The 17,568-nt window shown below is 43.3% G+C and overlaps 1 protein-coding gene across 1 annotated transcript in view; it reads left to right on the top strand.

Moving 5' to 3' along the window:
* ARHGAP6 (Rho GTPase activating protein 6) overlaps positions 1–17,568 on the top strand; it is a 575,699-nt gene that overhangs the window by 72,827 nt on the left and 485,304 nt on the right. The gene's annotated exons all lie outside the window — the stretch shown is intronic.

The raw sequence follows: 17,568 nt of genomic DNA on the forward strand, positions 1-17,568 counted from the left end.
CTGTTGAGCCCCAGCTCAAGTCTGGGATCGTGCCCGGTATGCAAAGGCCAATAAAGATACCAGGGGTGAAAGTATAAAGAAGGTTTATTGCTAGCAATAAAAGGTGCGAGCGGAATAATTTCACGTAACAAGCACACCAGATCACTACCACTAAGCATCTTTTATACAGGAGTTTTCAAGTTCTCACCAGCGTATTTGTTTGCTGATTGGTTGTAAGGAGTGACGCAAGAAGTTCTTTACTGAGCATGTCTCTATACCTGTGTTTTAGCTATACATCTCATTTACATACATGTATGTTTCATTAGCATACTTTTTCCCCACCTAGGGGCGTGATTTTTAGTATTTTGATGAGCCCTTTTAACCCAGTTCCCTGTTTTTTCCTTTTTGTTTTCAAGCCCCCTTTATCTCAGACTGTCTCCTCCTTATCATTGCAGATGGGCATTCGTCACATAACATTCTGTTTGCTTGGTCTCTGCATGGTAATTTCTAGGTCACTCCTTACAGCAGGACTGAATAAAATGTGCCCTAGGGTACTAAGGATTAGGCTGAAATAATTTTCGAGCCATTAGCTATCCTCTTTGAGAATTTGGTGACGTTGGTTGAGGTCCTGAATGATTAGAAAAAAGGGCAAATATAGTGCCCATCTTTAAGTAAGGCAACGGGGAGGAGCTGGGAAATTATAGAACAGTTGGCCTGACCTCAATACCTGGAAAGAACGTGGAGCAGGTCCTCAAGGAATCTATTGTGAAACACTTAGAGGACAACATGGTGATCAGGAAAAAGCTATAAGGGATTCACCAAAATCAAGTCACATTTGACGAACTCAATTGCATTCTATGATAAGGTGATAGATAGGAGTGCACTAATAAGATATTTTTTTGCTGATACCAATGGCTGTTTATTAACCAGCCATATCAGCCAGTACTGATCCGATTGCCGATCTGCAGCCCAGCAGCTTGGAGACCAGTGTCCAGCTGATAAGTCTGAGGGGGTAAAGGAGTGGGAGGGGGTGATTGAGGCCCCACAGAGAGAGGGAGGGAGTGGGGCTCAGGCAGGCACTGCCCAGCTGGGATGGCAGCTGGGTCCTGATGAGGGAGCTGTCCATGAAGCTGACCTGTGGGCAACTTCTCCTGCGGGAGAGGGGCAGCTCCCAGCCGCTGCGCACTCTCAGGGGAGGCATGGGGGGAACGTGGCCCTTGGATTTGTGTGCAGTGCAAAGGCAGACTGTCTGCTGCAGTCTTCAGGCCAGGGGCTGCGCTGGCCTCCTCCTGGGTCAGGGGGCCTGGGCCAGGGCTGTGCTTGAGACAAGTTGGGGTGGGCTGGGCAGCAGTGGTGCTGGGAGGGAGGACTACAGGGGGTTATGGCGAATTTTGGGGTGGCCATAGACCACCTCATAGCACCACCACCGCCCATCCCACCCCCTGCCTGCCCCAAGCACAGCCTTAGCTTGGTCCCCACACTGGGAAGATGCTGGTGCAGCTCCCGGCTCTGAGCCTACAGTGGCCAGCCCACCCTCACCGGCACACAAATCCAGGGGGTATGTGCCCCCCATGCATCCCCTGGGGTAGGGGTGTGCACAGCAGCTGGGAACTGCTCCCCCATTCCCCAGACAAGCCACCCCTGGGTCCGTCCTGCACCCCACCCCGGCTGGGCAGCGCCTGCCCTTGCCCCACACCCTCCCTCACCATGGGAGGCCTTGATCAAGCCATTGGTCAGTGTCTTGCTCTCTGCAGCGATGGAAAAAGATGTTTTTTTTTTTTTTTTAACCCGTTCTTAGGTAAAAAGGGCTAGTCTGAATGTAAGGTAAAGATTTTGTTAGTTTTGTTTTACCCTACTTTGTTGTCAAAGCAGGTAATCACTTTTTCATACCATTCTTTTTCCTTTTACTTTCCTGTTACAATACCGCACTGGCCATGATAAATCATGATTTTTGGGCAAATTGATAACCTGGGCCTGCCCATTCTGCAGAGTGGGGGACCAATAGGCTTATACAAGCCCAGGGTGCATCTCTGGGAACATTCCATCTCCCTAGGGGTTTGTCACAGTGGCACAGTCAGCAGACTCTGTGGTTGTCATTTGTCTGAATTACCTTTTTTTCCTGATCGAAGCGTGTGACTGTACTTTGGAGACAGGCTTTTTTCTTCCCTGCGTACCCCCTGCATTTTTTATTCCAGAGATAGGGACAGGCTAGAAAGAAACAGAAGGGAGCAGATCCAGGTAAAAGGATCTGTTCCAAAAACAGCTGAGAATCTGCTTGGGAAATTTTTGTTTGTGCAAGATCTAGCAGGGACAAGAGAAGGGATTTTAGTTGATAAAGGCTGATTTTGCCCTGAGAGATTTGCTGGTAAGCCTGTGGAAAAGCAACAGGCTAGAAGATAATTCAAGCAATTTTCTGAGAGCTGGTTGTGTCTTGAAGTCTTGTACGTGTGTATAGCACAGGAACAAGTGGGAAATCTGTGGAAAGCAAGCTGAGAGTCTCTGCTTGATTGAGGGTTAATTCTGCCCTGAGAAACTGTTTGCTGTTGGCCTGTGAAATAACAACAGGTAAAAGAATTATTCAAACAGAGCTTACACTGAACTTAGCAAGGAAGATTTTGAAAAACCCTGTTGGGAAGTCTGTGGAGGAGCTCAGGACAATGGTTAGGGGGCTGGGGCACATGACTTATGAGAGTCTGAGGAAACTGGGCTTATTTAGTCTGCAGAAGTGAAGACTGAGGTGGGATTTAATAGCAGGCTTGAGCTATACAAAGGGTGGTTCCTAAGAGTTTGGAGCTAGACTGTTCTCAGTAGTGGCAGATGACAGAAAAAAAGGAGCGATGGTCTCAAGTTGCAGCAAGGGAAGTTTAGGTTAGATATTAGAAAGAAAAAAGCTCTCACTAGGAGGGTAGTAAAACACTGAAACAGGTTACCCAGAGAGTTTGTGGAATCTCCATCCTTGGAGGTTTTTAAGACCAAGCTAGATAAAGCTTTGGCTGGGATGATCTAGTTGTGGGTGGTCCTGCTTTGAGCTGGGGGTTGGACTAGATGACCTCCCTTCCAACCCTATTTTTTTATGACGTATTTTTTAGCACGATTTGTTCTTGCAATCTGTTTCCTTTTCAAGATGCTTGCAAATGACCTTCCTTACAATATGCTTCAGTAACTTCATGGGTATTGAGGTGAGGCTAACTGGTCTCTAATTCCCTAGGCCCTCCTTTTTGCAATAAAAGAGGAGCACTATGTTGGCGTGTGACAGTCTCAGGTGATCTGCCTGGCATCTGATGCTCCTGCTTGCCCATGCTCCCCGGCCTCCCTTTACCTTCTCTCTCACATGCCATCACTTGATCTTAGGGTCTTTTAACTGGGGAGGCTGTCTCAGGAGGTTGGGTAGCCTCTCCTCAGTGTACAGCTCCTGGGGCTTCTTTGTCCCCAAACTCTACAGCGTGGGTTTCCCATTTAAGGGGACCCAGTTGAGTCTTAGGGTCAATAATTATCATCTCCAACCATCACCCTAGTCACACCCATGCCTCATAGATGTCAGTCAGTGTTTAGAGGGCAGGGCCCTTGGCCCTGACTCTGCAGTCAGCCCCTTCAGCCTCAAACCTTTGTTGGGGCTTCTGCCTTCAACCCCTTTCCTCTAGCTGGGCCTCCTAACCCAAGGCTCACTGTCCTGGACCTCAGCTTCTGGGCCCTGACCCATGTCCCTGACCCTTGCTAGGGAACTCTCTGCTGGGTGCATCTCAGGTACCCTGCGGTCTCCAAGCCATCCCTGAGCCACAATCTAATTTTCCCATTTTAAACCTAAACCTAACAGGAAAATAAACAAACTGCTTCTAAATTTCTTCCCCACTCTGGGTCAGTACTGCACCACAAGATATACTTTCCCCTTAGTTGTCTTGGTCTCACTTTTGAGGGTAGTTTGGGTGTCTGTGGACCTGTTTCCTGTAGCCAGCTTCCTTGGGGAGCTCTTCACCTGGCAGCATGCAGTACCTGCTCTGGCTCAGACCCTGGCCTAAACATTATCGAAGGTAGGTTGGGGGTTGGTCAAGTCTTGTGATTTTTTTTTCACATGCTTTTGTCTATTTAACCTTGGAATAAGGATATCAGGAAGTGCAGCAGAGTCATCGTTTGTAAGTTGGTGTTGTTCATATGAAGGATATGTAGTGGAACAAAATAAAGCCAATTTTACAGAAGGACAATAATGCATGCCAGTATAAACATATGAAAATCATGGGTGAAACATTAGGTCTTTAAACACTAAATAAATTGGCTTACAAATTAAGAGATATATGCCAATACTGACCCTGGTTGGGAACCATCTTTGGAAGGGGACGTATTTTTTAATTATAGATGCAGCATGGACGGTGTGTGGGTGTGTGTTCTGGTTCACTTATGTTCAATTCCAAAATAAGTAAGGTTACATCTTCCAGTCTGTGTAGTGGGTTGAGAAATCACTTGCCTCACAGGACTTCACCTACGTTCATCAGTCTTCAAAAACTCGAACTTAACATAGTCCATACAGAGTGCACTCACAGTCCTGAGTCTTCTTCAGCCCTGAGAAGGTGCCTCCAGCTCACTGCTGTTCTCTACACATTACAGTCTTCCTTCTCAGTCTAACTCTGACTCTGGTCTTGTCATGGTGCAGATCTTTCCAGCCTTGTACCCCTGGGTCTTCTCCCAAACCACCTAAGAGGGCTCTCTGGTCCATTGCTGCTTCTAGCCTTGTAGCTTCCTCTCCCACCCTGTAGCTTTCTTTGGGTCTGAGGAAAGACTATCTCGGCTCTATCCTGTAGTCTCGTACCACAGTCTGCTCTCTCTTTTCCTAATAGTCTTTAACTATTTCTTTCTCACCTTCTATCTGTCCCCTAACTCCCTTCCCTTGGAGCCTTTAGCTTCCTGTGACTAGCCAATTATTTGTATCAGCTGGACCATTCCTCCTAGGCAGCCTATAATCACTTCTGGCTGCCTGCAGCTGGTGTGTAGCTTGCGGAGTGCTACAGCCTGATGTGTATCAGCTTGCTATAAGTCTCTCTCTGCCTGCCAGTTATGTTGCATAATGCGGGCACAGTTTTGCCAACTACTGTTTTAACATGCTAAACTTATGGGGTAAACTACAGACAACTTCTTTTTAGCACAAAATAAGATACACTAAGAGTAAATGTAGTTATACACCACCTTCCTGTTAGATGCATGAGAACAGGTACTCATAGCTTAGTTGGGAATCTTTAAATTTTAGAGGCTCCTATGTTATACCCTAATATGCTATGGATAGGTTAAACCTTGCTGAAATTGATGGTGTACTAGCTACCTCTTGTCCTGGATAAATATTAGAAGCAATCTAGGCTATGTCACACAACCAGGAAGCTGAAATAATAGGAGTGTCTATCCAAACCAAATTACCTTTATCACTGGAATAGACAGCTGAATCAAGTGGCCTCTGTTGTCTGACTAACAAATTTAAGCATGGGGGACTGAGTGGTAGGTTGATAGCAGAAATTACCAGCAAAGCACTGAAGAAGATGAGAGAAGAAGCAGAGCAATGAGGATACAATCGGAATAAGTGCTGAGAACATCCCATAAAACTCTGGTGCCTTTTTGGCCAGAATAAATGACAGACTGATTTATAAACCTGTATATAGTGGCCACGGCTATTTGCTCAAGTCTACTTTAGATTTGAAATTAAATAAAGTACTTATCTATTTTTAAAAATAACTAGCATCAGATAATATCTTTGTTCTGATTTCTTTTGTTCAGACTTGAATGGTATCGCCTGTATTTGGCAAAGAAATGTGGATAGGAAAGGTTGCCACTATGAAATGCTGTGGATTGAGAGAAATCACCTGCTTGTCCTGGGATCAGTTCCACTGCTGTCTGCTGGAAATGTCAGGCTGGTCTTTCAGCCTGTGAATTGAAAGCAGATGTCTCCCCATGTGAAATGAATTTACCTATATAACATCTTGGATGATGTGATATTTGTTAGTTAACATACAACAAATGGTGACATAAAGCAAAATATAGGATGACATTTTAATTTTTTTAAGCTACAACAGAAACCTGCTAAACATAAATACTGGACTGCTCATTTACTGGAGGAGGCTTAGCATAGCTGTGTGTTTCTGTGTGATTCACTTTTTTCTATAAATATTACATACAAATGAAAGGGAAATATGTATAACATGTTAGGCTCTTGTTTACAAAGTGCTTGAAATATGACATGCATGTGCTCATAAGAATTACCTTAATATCATGTATAAACATCCAGATTCCAATCAAATGAATATATTTTTCAATAATTGAAGCTGTCATGAATAATTTCAAGTAATAGGTCATCTGTTTTACTGTTACTGCCATGACTGACCTTCCTTTTGGGATACTGTATTGGACACAGCCTTTCCACCTCAGTAAGCCATAGTAGTTTGATGGGCTCTGCCTTGTATCCTGCTTCTATCTGATACTTGGATGGAATTTGAACCTTTTTACATGCAATTGAATTTACATTTTTTCTTTGGCTTTTTTGTTTAATTTCATGAAATTCTGACCCTTTTTTTACTCTGGACATTACTTAGATGTTATCACATTTGTTTCCATTATCAAAAGTTACAGAAAGCTTCTATCCTGTTTCCTCCTAGGTCTTTAATTTATCTTATTTTAATTTATTTGTCTGTGTCTCTTTCCTGTGTCTTGTAATATAAAATAGAGAATGAAATACAGGACAATATAGTAAAAGACTCTGTGAGTGTGAACTTGAAATAGCTGTATTACTTAAGGGTGAAAACCATGAATAAGTTATTTAAGAGACTGTAAATAACAAGGAGAAGCATTATAAAACATGTCCCTATTATGTATGCACCACATAAATAATACAAACTATTCTATGATTATTTTAGAGGATTTTTAAACTCTTACTGAAACCTGAGCTGCCTAAAGGCCTGTGACAGAAATGCTGATTATTTTGTTGTGTTTAAGCATAAAACATTCTGTTAAAAACATTTGGGGTTTGAATTCCACTAAATCTGAACCACAGTTCTGAGGAAATCATGCCTAGGGGCCTGATAGACTGCCCCAGGTCTGGGAACCTGCTACTCTCAAGGCTTGTGATTCTAGAGTAGCAGTGTCAAACTATTTGGCCCTGCTGGATGAGTGAAGGAGGTTGGTTCATTGGCTGGATCGGGCCCACAGATCCATAGGTCCTTTTACCATGCCAGATCTGGTGCCCACTGCAGCCAGTCTGGGACATGTGTTGTATGTGGCACCTGACCCCACTGGTCCAGTACTGTGTTGCGTTTCAGCCCATTTTGGCCATTCTGGGACATGTGCCATGTGAGTTGCCTACCAGGGTGCCATATGCAGTATGGGTCCTGGACCAGCATATAGCGTGGATCTCAGACCAGCCAGAATGTGCACCTTGTGGCTTGTGCCCCAGGCCCTCTGCACACTGTGTGGGTCAACTATAAGACCCAGGGTCAGCACTAGGGGATGGATAGGGGGCTCCATGGACTGGATTCAGTTTGTGGACCATATCTTTGACACCCCTGTTCTAGAGCAAACATGTCAGATGCACTGTCCCAGTGCTGGGGGTCTGGCAGTCATAGGACCCCCAGCCCTGGGACAGATCCTAGATCTGAGGCAGTCCACCCAGTGGTCTGCCTCAGAGTTGAGGAGCCTAGAAGCCCCAGATATGTAGCCCTGGAAGTCTGTTCAGTGAAACTGATATATATGTATATACAAAATATTTGTATGGGAACACAGTGAAACTGGCTAGAATGTCTTTCATGGAACACATGAAGGATCCAGGGAGCCTATTTTTTTTCCAGAAACACTATAGCTTGGTCTTTCTTGATTTTTTTTCCCCCTCAAAACAAACTGTGTGTGCTTGTGTGTGTGTGTGTTCTCTGTTTCATTCCAATTTGGACAGAAATCAAAAGAATGGGGGTGGAGTGAGGGTGCAGGGAGGAGGGAGGGAGAAGGGAGAGAGAAAGACAGATAAAAAATAAAAAATTTCCATGAACCAGAACTGTTGCTGCTTAGCTAGATCTGATTGCATCATTGTTCATATTCTTCCACTTGGAACACCCAGGTAGCTTTTTTGCAATCAGTCTGTTGGACTGGGCTGATTGGGTCTGACTGTGTTGGGGTTATTGATAACTGTGAGAAGGTCTAACTTATTTTCATTGTTGTGGAGATCCATTCTCTTCTCAGTCTTTTCAGGACTAAGCTGTTCATCTCTGTGTTGAAGACAGGAAATCTCTTATGTCTATGGGACAAAGCTCTTTTATTTTTTTCCCCTTAGGCCCTTAGAGCTGCCAGATGTCAGACTATAATTATATGAAATATTTATTACAGAGAAGCTGTTAGGGCTGAGTCCATTTTGTCCTAGGTCTTTAGATATTTCTTTTATGGAAGGGAAGAGGAGGCTTCTCTGATAGGATGAGTTAAAGTATTTTTTGAGGCTGCTTTGATACCTGGAATGTTGGAGTAAAACTTGGTGTGGGATTAGGGGGCAGATGAGATAGAGGTATAATTTTGGAGAGGATAAGTTTGATCATAACCTAAAAATGACATGAGACTAGCCAGAGTCATTTTACTTGTAGACAGAAAATAATATGAGGGGGCACAAGGGCAGCGTGTGTTCAAGAAGAAACAATGCACTGATATTTTCTAAATGGCATATTGGTAAGGACTTCCCAGAGAAAAAATATGTTCTTTGAAATCCCTTTGGGTATTGTAGGCAAGATGAGCAGTCACCCTGCTCCCAATAATGTGTCCTTTGTGTATGTTTGGATATTGTATACAGGCAGTCTTCAGACTTACGACACAATTGGTTCCTGAAAACTGCATCTTAAGTTGAAATGTTGTAACTTGGAACCCATTTTCTAATAAGAAACAATGTTATAAATGGGAGATTGGTTCCCGAACCAAGGTCTGATACCTTATTTTCACCAAAAATACCCCAGAATTTTGTACTCAATCAATTATAGATGAGTAATATAGCTACATTAATGTATTTATATTGTAAATAGCAATCATATTGATTTTGAAGGACTTATTTGAGATGACTTTGCTGGACTTTTTGAAAGGTTCTTGGCTGGAGTTTTCTCAGGAGTCTTGGCTGTAGGTGTTTCTGGAGTCTTGTATGTTTTGTTAAAGAAAGTGTCCAAGGAAGTTTGGACAGATGTTCTCCAGGGAGATGAATGACGTAGTGAACTTGTTTTCTGGCATGGCATTGCATCAGATCAAGGGCTGTAAAGTCGAAACTGGTGTTGTAAAGTTGAAACAGGGTGTCAATTTATAAACACTGCAAGTGCCAAACGTAACTCGAAACATTGTAAGTTGAGGACTGTCTGTATACAAAATAAATTTAATATGAATAAATATATTGTGTATATATTTAGAAATAAATGCAATAAATAAAATTAACAATACATGAGTCCAAAGCTCACTTTCTGCCTCAGAAGTGGCTTTATTGGTAGTATAGCTCAAATAAGAAAAGTGAAAATAAGTTTAAGCTTTCTCTCCTATTGTGGTTATTCCTGGAACATTCCCTCCAATACCTATTGGTCTCAGACCTTTGTTCTTCGCTCTGGACGGTACTCCAACTCCATTTGATTGTATGTAATATATATTGATTATAACCATATGATATTTGAAACTGTCGGCTTGTATAACTTGGTTGTAATTTCACTACACTTCATAATAGAATGCCTCTGGGCACATCTACGTGTGCCATTAATGCACAGCAATCAACTCTAGAGCAATCAGCTTGGGAAGCTCCCATGCATGCCGTTTATATGTGCACCTGGACTGCTGCACATTTTGCTGGGTTGAAGCATCCCCAGCTGTCAGGAGGCCTGGGGGTCAGCCTGCCAGCCCAGGGCTGCTCTGACTGGGTTTATTGTGCTGCAGAAGGGCTGGCTGGGACATGAGGGTGCTTCAGTGTGGGGTTAGGGGGCAGGCAGCCCCTGCACTGATGCACCCTCTTGCGCCAGCCAGGTTAGTGTCTACATGAGCGCTGCTGTGCACAAAAAAACTCTGCAGCAGGGTAGTATTGGTTTTTGTATTTCCCTGCTGTGGAGCTTTTTAGTCTCATGTGCCCTAATAGGGATGCATGTATAGATGCTGAGATGCTTACTGCAGAGTTAGTTAGTCAGCTCTGCAGTTAATGTTTCGTGTAGACGCACCCTCTGAGTGGTACCATATCCTTGTAAAAACAAGTAAAATATGACTCTTGTTTGGTTTGTAAATGCTTTGGGATGAAGGCTTTTTTTGACTGTAAATATAAATGTAAAATGCCAAGTAACCTCTGCAGACTGTTATTAATAGTTGCATTATGAGTTGTGTGCACCCTATTACCAGACAGTAGCTTACTACAGAGCAAGAACATTAGCTCTTTCTGGTGTGTGGTCTACTGTGGCGTTTCTAGAGTGAGGAAGAGAGGTTATTTGTAACAGACAACAGTAGAGGTGAGGTTTACAGAATGAAGTTCTTATCTCTCTTGAAGGCCTGATCAGTTGGAGAGGGCACTGGATCCATCCCAGCAACATAAAGACATTTAAAAAAGAAGGATCAGCTCTGTGGCCTGATTCTACACTCCTCACGCCCTTATCCAAATAGTCCCATCAACTAGATTTCAGTAGGCCCTCTTGCACGACTGAGGTTTTTCAGGCTTAGCCCTATTTCTTTCAGATATCTGAATCTTTTACAGTGTAACGTAACTTTTTTTTTCATTTTAATATAAAATAAACATTTCCCAGAAGAACTTAATTCTTTTTTAAAGTCAGTTTTAAAAATATATTTATATGAAAGGATACAGAGTGAGTGATGAGCTGTCACTTATCTCTTTACACTCAACCTCCTGGATATCTGCCCTGGGACCCAGATGCTATCTGACTGCAAAAGACAATTTTACAGTGCCAGGAGCAGCATCTGGAAGCTTGGCACATTCACTGGACCAGTTCTGGGAGCAGGTTGTAGCCATTCTGGATTCCTCATATGATCAGTCTAGAGCTAGAATATCTTTTCCCTTTGGGTGCCATTTTTATTAAGATCACCTTGGATTTTTTGCAATTTCTATACTTCTAATCCCATGGGGGATATAAGATTCTCTTTAGTTATTTCTCAATATCTTTGTACAGGATCTTCACAGGTAAAATAGAATCTCCTTCTTGCCTTTTATCTATGTTCCCTGTGGAATCTGTGTCGTGTTTGGATGCTAACCCATATCCTGCCATCTGCATTTACTCATTCTACACTAGTGACAATTAATCCAACATGACCAGCACTTACCACATTGATGGGACATTTCTCCCCCAAAATGTTTTTTACATCAGAAAATTTATCCAAAAAAAAATCTCTTTAAAAATATTTAGACAGAACTGCAGTAGGGACGCTTTCTCAGCATTTTTGATGAATTTCTGGAGTGGAGAGAGAGAGACTATTTAAAACATTATAATACAAATTTAAAAACAAATTGTGAAAATAGAAAGTATGTGGGCCTTCCAGGGGTTAAGCACGAAACACTTGTCAGCAAGAAAATCACAATGTCACCAGAGACTGAAGCTCCTTCCCTGTGTTCCTCCTGGAGTTACACATGTAGGACCAACTGTCCATCTTCCACTCTGCAAAGTGCCGAACTGGTCCACATTTTGTTGTGAGGTGAAGTGTGCAAATTCAAATGTGACACACTCTCAGCCCAAGAAGCAGAAGAGTTGGAGGGTGTCATCAGAGCTTGCCCCATCGAGCCGATTTCTGCAGCTTTTCAGAGTTGTCATCTTGGCCTGACCCAGCAGGAAAGTGGTTAAGTAGATCATGCTCACCTTAGTTGCTCAGTATGGGGTAGAGAAAATGTACACAGTCTCAGAAAAGTTGAAGTCCAGCATGCCCAAGAGGGTGCTGAGAGCAGAGTGGCTGCAGCCAGGGACAGTCCAGGAAGTTGTGGAAGAGAGTCTTGTTCATCTCATCCTTGTAGAAGGGGAAGGCTGCCAACACCACTGGGTCTAAGTGGCAGACAAAAGGGAGGTAGCTTTGCAGCAGCTGCCACTGGAAGTCACCAGTTCTCTTGCCAATGGGTAGTTTGTATGAGGTATGCTAGGTCAGGTAGGCTTGCTCTGGTGTTGCTGCCACTAGGCTCCACCTGCAAGTCATTTTAGGGAAGGCAGCAAGGACACAGGCATGACAATTTTGACTATCCATGTGTATAGTGTCTTGCCAGACAGGATACCAAGGCAGATCCCATCATTGAACTCATTGAGCACAAGGGGTGCATCCAGAAAAGCATGCACATGCCTGTTGTGGTGCCTCAAAGCAGTTTGAGATGTGGCAGGAGGCACGCTGGGAATAGAAAAATGTTCCCTGCACTGCATATTTGCAGCATGGGCTCTAAATTTGATACCTGGAAATCCAGCTATTGAGAAAAAAAAAACCTGCAGAAAAAAAAGCATGGATGTGCCCAAGAAGGCAGAGAGAGAGAGAGGGAGCAAGTCTAGACTAGGGGTTTTCAACCTTTTTGGGTCAGTGTACCCCTGGTGGACAGATGCAAAGCAGGGGGGGGCAGCGGGTGGCACATGGCTGGACATGGAGTGGTGGCAGCTGCTGCTTGCGAGCTTCCCCTGGGTCTGGCCAGGTGGGTGCACGCAAGTGCAGGATGGTCTGTTGCTGTGCTTTGTCCCCACTTGCTCATGTGTACCCCCTAGGGCAGGGGTGGGCAAAATGCAGCCCGTGGGCTGAATGTGGCCTGCTAGGCCATTCTATTTGGCTCGTGGGGCACCTAAAAAATGTAGAAAATTAATATTTATCTGCCCCTGGCTGCCTGTCATTCAGCCCTCGATTGCTTGCCAAAACTCAGTAAGCGGCCCTCCGCCTGAAGTAATTGCCCACCCCTGCCCTAGGACCTTCTCAAGTACTTCTGGGGGTATGCATATCCCCGGTTGACAACCCCTGGTGTAGACTAATAGCCCAGCAGTCATGATACTCCCATGTAATATGGAAAACTTGGGTCTATCTCTTTGCTCTACCTAATGTGATGCCTGTAAGGCTCCTGTGCTGCATCTGCACTTAACCCAGTAAGCAGGACCAGCTGAGCGCCAGCCCCTTCCCTCTAATTGGTTCTGGGGTTGCTTTTAAGTAACTCCTCTGGCACCCAAGCCCTACTGTATAGCTTACTAGTCTCAGTCTTTCCACAGCTCCTGTTCTTCTGGTAATTTCTCTGATGCCTGGACTTCAGTTTGACCTTGGCCTGTTCTTGACCTTTGATCCTTGGTTAGTGCTCTGGTTTAATTTTGGGTTCTGGGCTTCAGCCTTGTCCCTTGTTGAAACTTGAGTTGCCCAACCTATAGTTCATTTTGCAGTCCTGCTGGTTCTCACTCCCAGCTCTAACCACTAGGTATGATGCCCTTGTGACCCCTGACAGTGCCTAATCCCCTTGCTATAGTGTCAGGGTCCCTTAGTCTGCTCTTTGGAGCTGTTTCATTTCACATAAATAACTTCATTGGTTTAGGGAGAAGGGGAGAAACTAACTTCACCTTCTTATGATTAAGGCATATACCTGGGATGAGAGAGAATTAAAGACTTGAACTTGATCCTCCCACCTTATGGAAACAAGTTATTTTGGAATGAATCCTAACCAGCACCCTGTTCTTCCTTCCCTTTTCTCCCCCAGTCAAAGGTCTAGGTTTTATTCTTTTGCAGAACAAAAACTAATTTCAAAACCTCAGGTGGTCTTTGTGAAAAGGAATTGTCTTCCTACTTGCCTGACTGCTTTGACTCTTTCTTCTTGTATATTCTTCTTTTACTGTGCACAGATGTAAGACATCTGAGAGGCAGGTTACATTGTTTTAGAGATATCCAGATGATGACTATGCTGTTTTCTGACACATCTCCTTGCATGTCAGCATTTTGTTCATTTCAGACAAACACACATGCAATGAGTAATTAGGCGACTTGGTTTCTAGATAGATCAAAAAAAATAACACAGAAATATAGAGGACAACTTTCTCATTTCCTTGGTATAACTGCAGTCAGTGGCAACCAGTCTGCAGCCTCTTGGCCACTTTTAGCCCTTGTGAATGGGATAATGACAAAAAATGTATTTTATTGTTATGAAATTTGTTCCCCAAACTACACCCAGCAAGAGTTTGAATCAGCTCTGTTGCTGCTGCCTCAGGTCTCTCACTGTGCGGCACCAACAGCAGCTGTCTAGGGTGACCTAGGAGCCCTCAGGCCAGCTACTGTCCTTGCTCAGCTGCTTCCTGGCTGCATTGCAAGGGAGGGAAGAGAGAATAACTTTTGGTTGCTCCATGGCTTACATCCCTTACTCAGCCATGGGGGTGCTGGGGACAGCACAACAGGAATTCAGCTGGCTCAGTTTTAACTTAGCAGAATCCATAGAAATAGATGGCTTTCCCTTCCCCACACTGGCAAGGATAAAGGAGCTACAACTAAGCAATTAGTTATGTGTCTCTGATTCTCAGCCCTAACTTAGGCTACAATAACTTGAGAGTTTCTATAACTCGTGACAGCTGGCCACCATTCCTAATAAACCAGGTCCCTTCTATCTAGAAGCTCCAGCTGACTGCATTTGACAAAGTTCCTATACCCAGAGCTGTAAGAAGAAGTAAAAGGAGACACCCAGATATTCCTGGGTGGCTTCCCTGGTTTCAGTGAAGCAGAATGGAACAGAGTATTTGTCCCAAAGTATAGCCTGTGGGTCTTTTTAAAGTGATAGATCTAGCCCTCAGGCTGAAAGTTCAGATACTCTTTCTGTATTTAATAATATTAAATGTGCCACTTACTTTATTCCTTTATGTTAAGGTGCTATGACCTATTAATGGACTATTTAAGTATTATCTTCCTTTTATAAATGGGTAGACTGAGGCAGTGTGCCCACAGGCAGGAATTGGTGGTGCTGGGAAGGAACTACTTCATTCTTCTGCTATCTATCTGCTGTATTTGATTTCCTCCCATTCCTCTTCTCTTTTCAGCTGTTTTTTTCTTTTTACTTCACTGTATGTGTTTGCTCACGACCTCTTTGTTTTTGCTTCTACTCTAACGGCTCAGTTTTTGCTGCCTTCATCTTGGTCCTGTCCCTAAAGATAAAGAAGAGTGAACAGAGGGAGGTGTATAGTATTCTTCCAATAATGTGCTTAGTCATACACAGATGCATATGTTTCTGCCCATAGGCACGCTAGTTTACTCATTTTTGTGATAATTTAATCTAACAAAACTGTTTGTTTGTTTTTAATCCACTGCTATTTTTTTCAAGTAGGACACAAGCAAGAACCACAGGCCATGTTTTAATTTTTTTTTCTGAACAAGTAAATGTTTTCATCTCCCTTGAGAAATAATGTTTAAATGCTCCAGTCAAGTTATGACAAAGTTGGTATACTTACCAAAATAATTTGGTGATTTGTAATTTGAATTTGTTTCATTGAGGCAAAAAATCATATCACTATGAGCACTGTAGGGAAGAAACCTTGATAGGTCTCTAGCTTGTTACTCATTACCTGAAATTTATAGGTGGGATATTCAGAAACACTAAGCCTGGTTTTAATTCCAGTTGTATCCTCAGACAATATATATTTGGTGAGAAAAGGCAGTTTATGGTGTGGATAACTTCCAAGAATTTAATATAATTATACTGCAGACACGGAGAGGAACAAAATTTTATCTGATCATTTTTTCACTCTTTCTGGAGAAAGTAAAAACATAAGGAAGGTTTATTGTTATGTGTATGGACTTTGTCTTGTACATAACTGATAAATCTCTAGAATGAAGGTACATCAGTGATGTGAAATAACACCAAAAATGAACTGATTGCATTTGAGAATATCTTCATCCCTAGTTGTGGCATTATTTTTTTAGCTCTTCCAGAAGATATGCAGTATGTAGGACAGGTTCATTTATTGGTTGATAACAATAGTCTGATTCTCTGAGCTTGCCTATAATAAATTATTATTACTGTCCAAAATGTCTTTATGAACTTGCTTTTTGGGAATCTAGTGACACGTTAGAAGACCTGTTTCTGAGGATCCTTTTCTTTACTTGGCTTCTTATTGAAAAACCTCAGTTCCTCATTTTATTTTATGACAAGAACATGCCATCTCTTTCTCAATGAATACGATTGTTTTGTTTCTCTCAGGATTCAGGGCAAGCATGAAACAAGCTTCTCCAAATTTCACTAGGTCACTGCTCCATATTTCTGAAATAGTTTGCAATATAATTTACTATGTATTTGCTAATAAATTTGCTAACTAAATAGCTCTAATCTCATGAAGCATTCGTTAAGTACAGTTTTGCATAGTTGCAAAAAATTCAAATACTGACTAGACATTCTGTCAAACTCATTATTAGTTTTTTTACGCAAGATTGCTTTCCAGTTAATGGCTTTTCTCTGCTTTTAAGTAAGTAGCTATTGCTTACAGAAGCATAACAAAGCATGTGGGTGCCTGGAGCAGTGGCTCTTTTAGTGCCTTTCGATGAGTGCAAGGGGGAGGAGGTGGCTATTTCAGTGCCAATACTCTGGGCAGCTGGGAGGAGGCTTAGCTTCTCCCAGTAGCTGAGCATGGCCCTGAGAGGTAAAGAGGACATGGAGGTGTAAATGAGGCAGATCATGAACAACGCTTGCCCCCAGAGGCTGGGGTGGGGGGGCATGTGACCACCCGCAGGTGGTGGTGTTGGTGGCGTGGTGGTGGCGAGTGGGGATTTCCCGCAGGCGGCTGCAGCAGTGTCAGCAGTGGGGTGGTAATCAGTGGTTAGTGACCACCCGCCGACGTTGGCGGTGGCCAACCCACTGGCAGTGTCAGTGGTGGGGGGTGGGGGTGGGATTGGCGAGTGGTGACTGCCCGCAGGTGTTGCTGACAGTGTCAGTGGTGCTTTTTGCAGGGGGTGCAGCACCAAGCTCAGAGGGTGCACATGCACCTCCTACGTGTTGCCAATGAAGCAGATTTACGTTCCCACAGAATGGGAGATGAGGTTGTCGTGGAAACACACGCAGCATACTTTTGGGTCAGGTCAGCAGAAGCTTTTATTTAAAAGAAACTATAGCTGTAGGGGGGATTCCAAAGTGACATGGATTTCCCAAGCACTTGGAAGGGGTCCCCCCCCAAGAGCAAAACCAGGAGGCTTATATACTTTTTAACAGTTGCTTACAACTCACGTGATCATATAGTGAAATTAGCATGAAAAGCGGCTATAACATTACTTCATTATTTCTTTGCTGTAATCAGGATGGGAACTAATGGGGGAGGCGAGGTTAGTTCACAAACCTCCTTCTTGCACCTGCAAATCAGAGTTGTACATACTTTTTGCTATCTTCAAGGCCGCGGTGAGCGAAGCAGTTGCAGAGGAGTTACAAAGAACAAACACTTTCTCTTATCTGTTCTACTATACAGAGCCAGCAATTCTCCACAAAGCGGTTATGTCATCTTATAACTAAAATAATCAAAGTTTAAGGCATATATTTTTTCTGATTCCACAGTTCCCCCCCCTTTGAGACTATTTAGTCTCACTTTAGCCTTAAATTTTTATTCTCATGAGCCCCTCTATTTCATCATGCAGCCTTTCATGTTTTCTTTCAATCTGCTCACACTTTTGTAA

The sequence above is a fragment of the Alligator sinensis genome, unplaced genomic scaffold (assembly GCF_000455745.1).
Source record: "Alligator sinensis unplaced genomic scaffold, ASM45574v1 scaffold312_1, whole genome shotgun sequence".
Taxonomy (NCBI): Eukaryota; Metazoa; Chordata; order Crocodylia; family Alligatoridae; genus Alligator; species Alligator sinensis.